The sequence below is a fragment of the Pyxicephalus adspersus genome, chromosome 9, assembly GCF_032062135.1.
Source record: "Pyxicephalus adspersus chromosome 9, UCB_Pads_2.0, whole genome shotgun sequence".
In the NCBI taxonomy this organism is placed as follows: domain Eukaryota; kingdom Metazoa; phylum Chordata; class Amphibia; order Anura; family Pyxicephalidae; genus Pyxicephalus; species Pyxicephalus adspersus.
Window position 1 is genome coordinate 56,333,347 of NC_092866.1, and position 11,349 is coordinate 56,344,695.

The window sequence follows — 11,349 nt, forward strand, 5'->3', positions numbered from 1 at the left end:
TTGGTCTGCTTTGTGGGGACACCACAAACCTTCTCTGCTCCAAAATGAAATATATAGCTCTTGCTAGAGTTGGATTTGTATTATTAAGAAGTATTGGATTAGGGCAAAACATAAAGCAGATGTTCCGATATGGCATTGCCATACGTTAGGCATGAGCCAGGAAGGCCTTTATTTTATTTGAGTTCTCCTCCTCCTTCCTGCAGTGTTCAATTTGGATAAATGAGTTTTATTTATCCTCAATCCATGGGAGCGCGGCTATCTGTACTAATCAGTGCTGCTCCGTCCAATTACCCAATCCTGCTAATTACTCCTATTTGTCAAAATGAATGCTTGGTCCTGGGGTTTATGTCTACAGAGAATTATTCTTATGTGACCTCGACATGTGACGGAACGCTGAAACGCCAACTTGTAATTATCGATGTAGGAGTTGCTGCTTCCCGCTCTCTGCAGACTTCTGCTAATTATATATTGAGAAAGTACGTCCTATTCCTGAACTGGCATGTACACCCTAATCTCCAACACAGAGCTTCATAATGAATTTTATTATGGTTAATTGATGGGTCATAATATTAATCTGAGTATCGATGTGTGGTCATTAGGGACCTAAAAGGGTTAATGTTGGTATGTCATTGAATCGGACCCTGAAAGTGACCTTGTCATTACAGAACACACATGTCAATGGGAGTAACCACAGCACTTGGTGGGTGGAATGGATATTTAACACCCTAAATTAACATCTACTTTGCCATGCAAATCATTTTACATCTTGTTCACCCACCAAATAGGCACATAGCGTCCAATAAAGCCTAGGAAATAAATATGCCTAGGTTCTCCAAATGCCAGGATAATCAATATCCTAGACCTCAAGTGATGGAATGCCAGTTTTGGCACCAATAAAAAGTATTATTATTCTAGACGCCAAACAAAAGGGAAATCAATACCATGGACCTTAAGTGCTGGAATGCCATGCTGGAAAGTTTCTTCTAAAGAAATGCAGATTGTGTTTCCAGTCTGGAAAAGAACAGCAGTAACCATTACAGAGATTCAATCTGATGTTGTGTCCAATTATTCTTCCTCAGGGTCTGTTCCTCCCACTCACTGATGATGGTGATTACTATAAATACCGGTTTGCAACAGACGTAGACAGAGATCACAGCAGTATGTGCAAGGATTCAAATGTTTATTATAATATAGTCTTACACATTGTCATGTATTTAGTATTTATTTATTTTTCTTATGAAATAATTTATGACGTGATGATTAAAACTGTCCTACTAAACACCATAGTAAGTGAAATAATTATACACTGTCGGGCCACAAAATGAGTCCCCAAACCTGTGGGGACAGTGTAATGATCTGGGGTGCTTAGTGGAGCAGTGTTATGATCCAGGGGTGCCTGTGAGGACATTGTTAGGTTCTGGGGAGTCTGTAGGGACAGTGTAATGATCTGGGGTGCTTAAGGGAGCAGTGTTATGATCCAAGGGTGTCTGTGAGGACATTGTTAGGATCTGGGGAGTCTGTGGGATCAGTGTTATGAATCAGTGTGCATGTGGAGGCAGTGTTACCATTTGGGGTACCTGTGAGGGCAGTGCTAGAATCTGGGATGCCTGTGGGGGCAGTTTTATGATCCGGGGTGCCTGTGGGTGAAGTGAAATTATCTGGGGTGCCTGTGGGGGCAATGTTATGATTTGGGGTGACTATGGGGGCAGTGTTATGATCTGGGGCGTCTATGGGGACGGTGTTATGATCTGGGGTGTCTATGGGGGCAGTGTTATGATCTAAGATGCCTGTGATGGCAGAGTTATGAACTTAAGTGTCTGTGGGTGGTAATGGTATGAACCAGGGTGCATGTGGGGGCAGTGCTATGATCTGGGGTGCCTGTGAGGGCAGTGCTATGAATCAGGGTGCATATGGGGGAAGTGTTATGATCTGGGGTACCTGTGAAAGCAGTGTTATAATAGGGTGGGGGGCATACCAGGACAGCGTTATGATCCAGGGTGCCTGTGGGGTCAGTGTTATCATCAGAGGTTGCCTATGAGAGCAGTGTTATGATATGGGGTGTCTATGGGGGCAGAGTAATGATCGGGGGACATCATTTTCACACATGGATTGGCCACCACAGAGTCCAGGCCTAAACCCCATTGAGAATCTTTAGGCTGTGCTGGAGAAGACTTTACTTAGCAGTCCGATATGATCTCTAATGACCCAGTAGAAACCATGAAAGTCAGCAAAGACTGGCCTGGGGTAAAGATGCCTCCCTTGTCCATTCAACTCGGTATTGATTTATGTTTCGAAAGTAAAGATTTGGTGGATGCAGGGAGAAAAGTAAGTGGGTACATTCCCCCATTAGGATTTATGTGTAATCTAAGCTTCAACAGACAACAGGTAAGCAGCTTGTTACAGCAAAAAAGGGTAAAATGGTATGTAGAGTCCTACTTTTTTTTAGTAGGGAAGAGTTAAAATCTCTATATTTTTGTTTTAGCTGCCTGTGTCCTGCATGGGACAATACTCTTCACTTTTTGTCCAAGAAACACAATGGAAAATGAGAGAAAATATCTCCAAAATATACAGATTTCCCAATGTTGAGGTTTGGCTCAGAAACATGAACATAGTAATGGCAGTTGTTTATAAAGTACAGTGCCATAGTAAAGTAAATACAACATTTATTCAGGGTTTACATAAACTTTTTAGGGATCCTGCCCCAAACCATTGATCTTGAATAAAATGATGGTATTTTTGCATCTAACATATTTCACCTGTAAATGTCTCCTTTTTGTAGACAACCAAAGGCCCTGAGATGGTTGCGGGGTGCCACCTTGTAATGTTGGCAGCCCCAGCAGGCTTGGATCTGTTACTTACATAACATTCTATAGCCGACATTCTCAATCAGGGCTCCATAGGACCCTAGGGTTCTTTCAAAAGTTGCTGGGGTTCTGTAAATTGTGGCCAATTGATGATGATAATGCCTGCTTTGTTCTAGAGTCAAAATCACCTAATAGAGCCAGCTACATGTCTATATAGATATTCTCACCACCACTGTAAGGAGGGAAGTCTTTCCATTGTCCACCAACCTAAAAGGCTTTATTTCCACCCAACAAAAATTGGTTTTAGTAGGGATTCCTAAGTTCTGAAAATTATTTCAAGGGTTCCTCAAGGGTAAAAGGTTGAGAAAGGTTGCTCTATAGTATTCTACAGAAATAATTATGGAGGTGAGTGGGGGGCTAAGAATCTGGGTTAGCACAGGCAGTACTTAGGCACTTGATAATGCAATGATAAACCAACCTCCCTCATGGTCCCACAATTCCACCTTTTGCTTCTATTTCTGACCGTTGCAAAGCAGTACATTGCCCATGTGTGAAAATTTCCAGTTCTTCATTTTTTGGAGGGGGAAAGGCATAGCTTCTGGGCCATGGCTCATGAAAAGCTAACTGCTCAACTGCAAGACACATGCCAAAATAGGAACCTACCTGGTCATTGTGGATTCAAGAATTTTTGAACCTACCTCCGATTCTCCTCTTTTTGGTATTCGGCAGCTTCCTGTTGGAGCCCCATTCTGGATCTAATTTCTCTCCCCCTTTCTATCTTACTTGTCCCTGCTCTTCTGTATACTCTATCTCCTCTCTGTTCTCATAGTGAAATAACCATGATATCAGGTTATATATGATTCCTATTGGTATTCCCGTATTTAAGCTTTATCTTTTTATTGTAGTTGTTCTTGTAGAAAAAAAGGAAGGGAGGGCTATGAAGAAAGGGCTGTGTGTCACCCTTACCTGTTTCTCACTAAAGCGCAGACACCTATCTCCTGTGCATGCAGGCATATCTGACCCTGGGCGTGCCTGCCTGCCATTCAGGTAATAGTCTCTTAATCATCCCTGGCTATCTAGCTAGCTCAGACACAGCACTCAGCGTTCATGCAATCTGTTTCCACTGGTGCCGAGGCCCCTAGCTCTGCTGAGCATTTCCTCTACACTTGTTGAATAATTTACAGATAGACCCCAAGCTAAGGACTACCAACTTACAGACGACTCCTAGATATGAACGGGGCATCCCTGTTCATGTGTGTGCAGGACAGAGGCTTGTTGGTGGGGAGGGGTGGTTTGCATGACTTGCAGATGAAATCTTTTGCTGTTCTGCAACCTCTTGTAACGCTTTAATGAACAAGACAAACTCTGCAATTGTTTCGTTTTGCATATCAAAGCACAGCCTACTCCAAGAGTTAATAAATGTCTAGCCTCCAAGTTATTTTTTTTTGCTTTGTTTTTTTGCTTTGTTTGTGATTAACTCACAGTGAGGATTTTATACAGTAACTGACACCACGCTGCCTAATAATATGTTGAGACAAACATCTGTCCTAATTGCATTTATTAAAATAATGTTCCTGTTCCAACTTACATACAAATTCAACTTAAGAACAAACCTACAGTCCGTATCTCTATTTAACCTGGAGACTACCTGTAGTGCTTTCCTTGTCCTGCTCCTGTTTTTACCCCTTGTTGCCCAGTCGGGTGTTTCCCTGCTTGTTCTCTTGTGCTGTTCCAGTTTTTCTCTGGGTCTGTAGTGACCCCCGTGTCTCCTGTGCCTCCTGTCACTTCTTGTGTCTCCTGTTCTCCCCTGTGTTTGCGGTGGCCCCCGTGTCACTGGCTTTGTTCCTGACCTCTCTTGCTGGCTGCCCGCCTCGAATCCGGCCTTCCTCGACTATTCTACTGCCTTGTGATTTGGTACCTGCCCACCCTGTTATGACCAAGGACTTCAACCTGGCAGCAGCAAACATCCCCACCACTAGAGGCTCTGGAGAAATCCCCCTGGAGGTTCTGTCTCTCCCAGCATAACACTGTGCCAGGCAATGGATTCTTCCTGGAAAGGTCAAATTTTCTACCAAGCTTAAAGACACATTAAAAGCAAATTAAAATAGTTTTAAAAACAGAAATGCTGTAACTATTGAAATATCTTAAATTACCACCCTACAATTTTTTTTACATTAGTGACAGGGCCCTTGTAATTGTGACAATCACTCTATGGTCCCATCTGTAATGCAGAACTTCACATTTTTGCAACAAAGCAAGTGTTCTTGAATGTCCCTCCCCTTTATGTTTCGTTTATATAATATAAAGTACTGTAATACAGATTGCACAATGTAGTTTACTTTGGTTATGTCTGGTTGCTATGATCGTTTTTTACACTTATGAATTCGCTCAAATCAGAAAGGAATTTGCCACTGAAGAAGTTTCATATGACTACTGTGGGAAAAAATGAAATTGTGTAATAGTAAATCCTGTTGGGTCCTTGCATGAAGCAATCAATGCGACTTCATTGTAAAATAAAAATATAATAAGAAACAGAAATAATGGCAGTGGAACAATACGGGGGCTGGGAATATGTGATTGAAAGCAGAAAATATTGTAGCAATCAAAGAATGATAAAAAAAAAAAAAATATCAATGCATACATGTAACACAAACAATTTGGATCAATAATTCATAAAATGATATTATACGGAGACTGAAACAAAACGTAAGGTTACCTCAACACAGCTACAAATTGCACTTGGGTAGTAGCACAACACAACATGCAGCAAGACTTAGATTGCGTAGATACAGAAGGTCAGATTTTTGGTGCCCATTGTTGTTAACGGGCTTCTAAAGTGGACAAGTTTAAATCATTTATTATTATTATTATTTTTAATAATAATAATATTATTATTATTAATAAACATTATGTATATAGTGCCAACATATTGCGCTGCGTTGTACAATAAATAGGGGTTGCAAATGACAAACAGATACGGACAGTGACACAGGAGGAAGAGAGGACCCTGCCCCGAAGAGCTTACAATCTAGGAGGTGGGGGAAGTATCACACAATAGGGCCATTTACTGTAAAAATATTTACACAAGGTAATCATATACTACTTTAAATTCCTGTGCCTAATTCCCTTTTATAAATCCAATCCAGTTTATTTTTCTTCATTGGGAAGAAAATCTCTGCAGGGACACAGCAATGAAATCCATACAAAGGTTCTAAACTAGGAGCGACAAAAATAGAGATTTCAAAGAAGAATTAATAGTCCCCTCTAGAAGAGACCATTGGGAGAAGTAGCATGTGCTCCCATGACTTCTATGTGATCTCAGCATAAAAGGAGGTGCAGCTGTCATAGTGAGCTTGCTCACTTCCTGGGTGTGTGTCCCGATATCTATCAGTCATCCTTTCCATAGACAGTGCTGTGATCCAACACATTACATATGCTATGGCCTCCCTCCAGAATACTCGACCATTACACAGCAAATCACAACATTCTTCCATTCAGTCAGTGCACCCTAAATAGTTACTAAATAAAATCTACACATATGGAGTATCACAAACTTTTTTGTTTTGGATAGAGCAGGGTGAACTTAAAACCACATCAGATATTTTTGTTATTTGCTGTGGGTTAGGGAATTTTACCAAAACCTCCTGTGCTCCTGGGATGCATCAGGAAGCGAGAAGAGTCCCACTCTTTAAAAGTTGTCCCAGACATTCCTTTTGGATATTTTCCCTTCAATTCTGGCTCTGCAAACAACTGAATTTTGGATTTTTAGGAGAGCACTGTCATCAGGACAGCTAGAAAGAATGGACATCTGCAACTGCAAAAGGAGAAAAAAACTAAAAAGTTTATCACTTTTCCCCAAAAAGATAAAGTTTTTTATTTGAAAATCAATAATGTGTAGCAAGAAGTCTGCTATTGATTTGGTAAAATACTTCTGTATAGGGAGTGAAGTTCAAGTTCCTACAGTGGGTTCAGTTTGAACTTCCGCCATTTACTGAATGCCAAAATCCAAGCAGACTCAAAACTACTGTCAACGTCAGCTATAAGATACAACAGGTGGCACTACTGTTGGTTTGGTGGAAGTTCTAACCAATGGGAGCACTGCCAAATTAGTTGGCACAGTAAACATTGGTTCATGTTTGACATGAACAGGATGCAAAGAACCCAGAACAAGTAGCTGAACCTATAATAAATTGAACCTGGGACTAATTCACCCACCACTGTTTGCACATTTGAGTTTAGTATTGAGTGTTTTTCCACATAACAACATTTTCCTACCCTCCATTCTCTCATATTGTATGACTTGTCTATACATTGTGAATTTACACTAGATCTGAACATTTATAACAAGCTGAGGCAGCTCGAACCTGTGACACAACAGAAGAAACTGGAAATTCCTTAGAAGTGACCTTATCATACCATGAATTCGAAATTTATAGCAGTGGAACAATAGAAAGATGGAATCTTTATGACCAATGTGTCCTGTTTTAAATTCCAGTTTATTAATGTAGATCTTTAACAAACCTGAACAACTGAACTTGGGCACATGATGAAGTTTAGATATGGAGTTATGTGTGTGTTGTAAAATTTGACCTATTCCAGATTCAAACTCCTTCTTTTTAAGGAGCCTTCTATGACCATTAAAGGGGATTAGGTAATGGGAAGGGTAATACAAACACCTAATTTATTTATTCTTTTGATGGCCACCTGATATATAAGTATGCTCCTGGTTACAGGAAACCACATGTAACTTAGACTACTAAATGTTTGTGAAAAGATTATCATCCCACCTATACTCACATGTCTCCATTGTAGGGTGCTCCTAATGCTACAGTGTACAAAAATATTTTAGACAATTGTGCATTTCCAAATGTGTGGGAACAATTTGGGGATCATCATTGTGCCTCTGTGGACAAAGCCAGTTCGATATAGATGTCCTTTGATGAGTTTCATTTGGAGGAACTTAAGTGGTCCACAGACAGCCCCAACCTCAACCTCAGTGACCACCTTTGGAATAATTAGAACACCAACTCTGAGCCAGGTCACCTCTAACATCAACTCTACATGATCTCACAAATGTTTTTTTGGCTGAATGGACCCCAAATTACCAAATACACTCCAGATCCATCCTAGAAGATTGCAAATGAGGGCTCAATTCCATATTATTGCTAATAATTCATTAGTGTTTGTGCTTGATATACACTATACTTGACTTTTAGAATTTAGCTGTGTGTGTTTTGTTCCAGTCATGCCTGAAAAAAAAGCAACACAGAAACAACAGAAAACATATGTGCACTCAGTTCAAAAAGATTCCATTCAAAATTCCAGCACTGTTCCAGCTCATCTATAAAAGTATCAGAAACACGTCAGAATCCAATGCCAGACATGAACATCAGTGTACCTAACCCCATTTGCCGCTGCACAGCTTCAACCTCGCACAGTTCTACCGGCTTCTCGTCTTTTCTGATATTGCCTATTCTGATTTGACTGCACACTGTGAGCTTCTCATAGCAGGCATTAGACACTGCAGCAAGTCAGTCCTCCCGCCTGGAGGACCTCTGGTATATTCCAGCCCTTTATTCCTTATCTTGTCTCACTAAATGTCTCTTCAGCAATAATAAGCCCACTCTAATTTAATTTTTTAATGCTAAGTTCCACTTTAAGCTTTTTATTATTCAGATTAGGTGAGGGTTGGTACTTTGGTAAAAAGTCAGACAAGTGAAGTATGAGAAAGTAAATAATAAACTGATAACTTCATATTCTCTACATCTTTGCACAGCTTTGGTACCCATAGCCACACCAGAATTATATGATCGTATTGCCTTAATTTGGTAAGAATGTTTATCTCTTATAGTGGACCTTTCCATCATTTTTCACGTCTGCTTCAATACATATCAGACATTTTACAATAAATAGCAAAAGTTTAATTTTATTATTATTATTATATATTAATATTATTATTATTATTAATATTATTTTTGTATTATTAAAAATCCATCCTTTGTATTGCTATAAACTACAAGAGAGGTGGGGTCCTGGATTATTTATTTTATGAATGACTCCAATTGCAGCTGCAATCTGATATATAAGGATTCTGTTTTGGGTAGCTCTCCGAGGAGGAACGGTTGTTAGCTGCCAAATATCTCAGGTCAGCTAGTGTGTAGGAAGGAAGCACCAAATGCATTTGTAAAAAATCAAGCAGCAAAGTCACAGTTAGTTAAAGCCAGGACGTGTCGGGGTTCATAAAGTCCCCCTTTATCAGGGCTTGGCAAATGCTGTACTGATATAGAGGGATTCTGAATAGAAACTCAAAACGGATATAAAGCATCTGCTCCAGAAGCTGATACTGGGTTGCAGTGGACTGCAGTGTTCCACCACACACTGAGCTTAATTCCAACCACATTCATTTATCAGAATGGAAGCGTTTGGGAACCGTCTTTTGCATGGGGCTCAGGTAGACCACAGTGCGGTTTCTGCACTCCTTGCTGACTCCTTGCTGTGAAGTTGTATTTCCTTCTCTGATGGAAGAAGTGCACTTTCACCACATTCAACCTCACAACAAAGTGATTGTCTAACCGTGTGGTTGATAGCATAGTAGTTGAAGAAGGGTGGCTGGGAAAGGCTTAACCGCAAGTCTGAAAGGGTTCCTAGGAACTAGAAAATGAGGGATATTGGCCAGGACTACAGATTCTGATAGAAACCCAAACCCTACACCAGACCTTCCTAATCTGGGAAAGAAAAGATAGTAGATTGATAGGCTGTGTAGTTGTGTTCACGATGGATTAACATCGAGCTCAAGATGAGCCTGGCCATTCATATCGGGCATTATTCATCTGACGTGTGTACCTTGCCTTACATATGGAAACCAGAGATAACAGAAGAGGTGAACTGTGAAAACAACCTGTTACTTCTTTCTAAATAATAGAAGATGGGTCAACTTTTAGCCCCCCATCATGCCACTTCAGTGCATTACTACTAGTGACATTTTGCACAATGACTTGCATGGGTAAGGTAACCCAGATTAACCCAAAATTAGACATTTGCTATCATATAATGGTAATTCATTGATTTTAATAATGACATAGGTCCTGCAGCTCCCTGTAATTCTTACTTACATGCATGTTGTCATTGTCGTTGCTAAAAAGAATGCTCCAAAGTTCTAAAATCCCAAACTGACTTCCCAAAAGGTTAAAATGGACCGGTCACCCCGTCCCAAATCTGGACTACCCATAAACCTTCCTCATTGAAAAAAAATGCCTCCTGCAACCCAGAGCACCAACACATGCCCTCACATTACCTTTTACAACAGCTGGGAATTATTCCTAACTCCAGGCACCCCTCCCCCCTCGTCCGTCCGGATCTGAATGCTGAAAGAAGACTCTAAACATGGATTATTGTTATAGAGCAAATTCTCATTAAATAAACCATGGTCTGACACAGATGCTGTAAGTAGATTTCATTTCCCAAAGAGCAAAAGTGAGAGAAACGTAATCAGTCTGCAGAATAAAACACGGGATGGTATTACTGGGGCGAGATACTCAGAACAGAAACATCCAGGGGGTCTGCAGTTTGTTGTTTTTATTGCAGAAGTTTATGGTACAATGATGGCAGATGATGTGCAGAGAGCTGAATGTGAAAGTCATTATAGAGGTCTATTCATTTTTTACAAAAACTGAACTCCAGATGAAAAAATTATGTACACCCCATGGAAATTGTTGACAATGTATTTAAATAGACAATTTTTACAAGGCCTAAATATACTTGATATGGGCAGGCAAGGTGATATACTTGTATATATTTGCATTTTAAATCTACAAAAATAGCAATATATGTAATGATGTTCTATAGAAAAATGGAACACCTTTAGCCCCATGACCTGCTATTGCCCTCCTATTGCATAAATTCCAACCAATACCCAACATTAGCTTAGTGAAGTTTTTCATTTAAAATCACTCTTCAATAAAAAAAATTCCTTTAGGATGTGTGTATTTGCTTACATGAATCATCCGTTTCAAATACCCTACAGCATTTCTTTGGAATTCAAGTCAATGCTTTAACTAGGCCAGTCCATAACAATTCATTTCTTTTTTTCGAACTATATTTTGGTGGATATGTTCATACACATTGGATCGTTTTGGAGAGATGGCCCTGTGTTCTCATAAAGAATACTTTGATAGAATGTGGGATTCATAATTAATTTGATGAATGCTAACTGCTCAGGCCCTGAAGCAGGAAAGCAACCTCCGAGCTATAGTTCCATCACCATGCTTCACTGTTTGTATTTGGATTAAAAAATTCTGTCTTCTTTTTGCACAAAAAATGTCTACCTCGTGTTGTGACCAAATATTCCATTTTTGATTCACCAGCCCACAGTACATTGGTACACTAGGTATGCTCATTATCCATATATTTCATGGCCAACCATAGTCTTGCTCTAATGTTTTCTTCGACAGCAAAGACTTCTATAATATCTCCTATGCATTTTTAATTGGTACAAATTCTTTGCCAATGTGCATGCATGTATTGCCAACTGTTGCAAGGATTATCC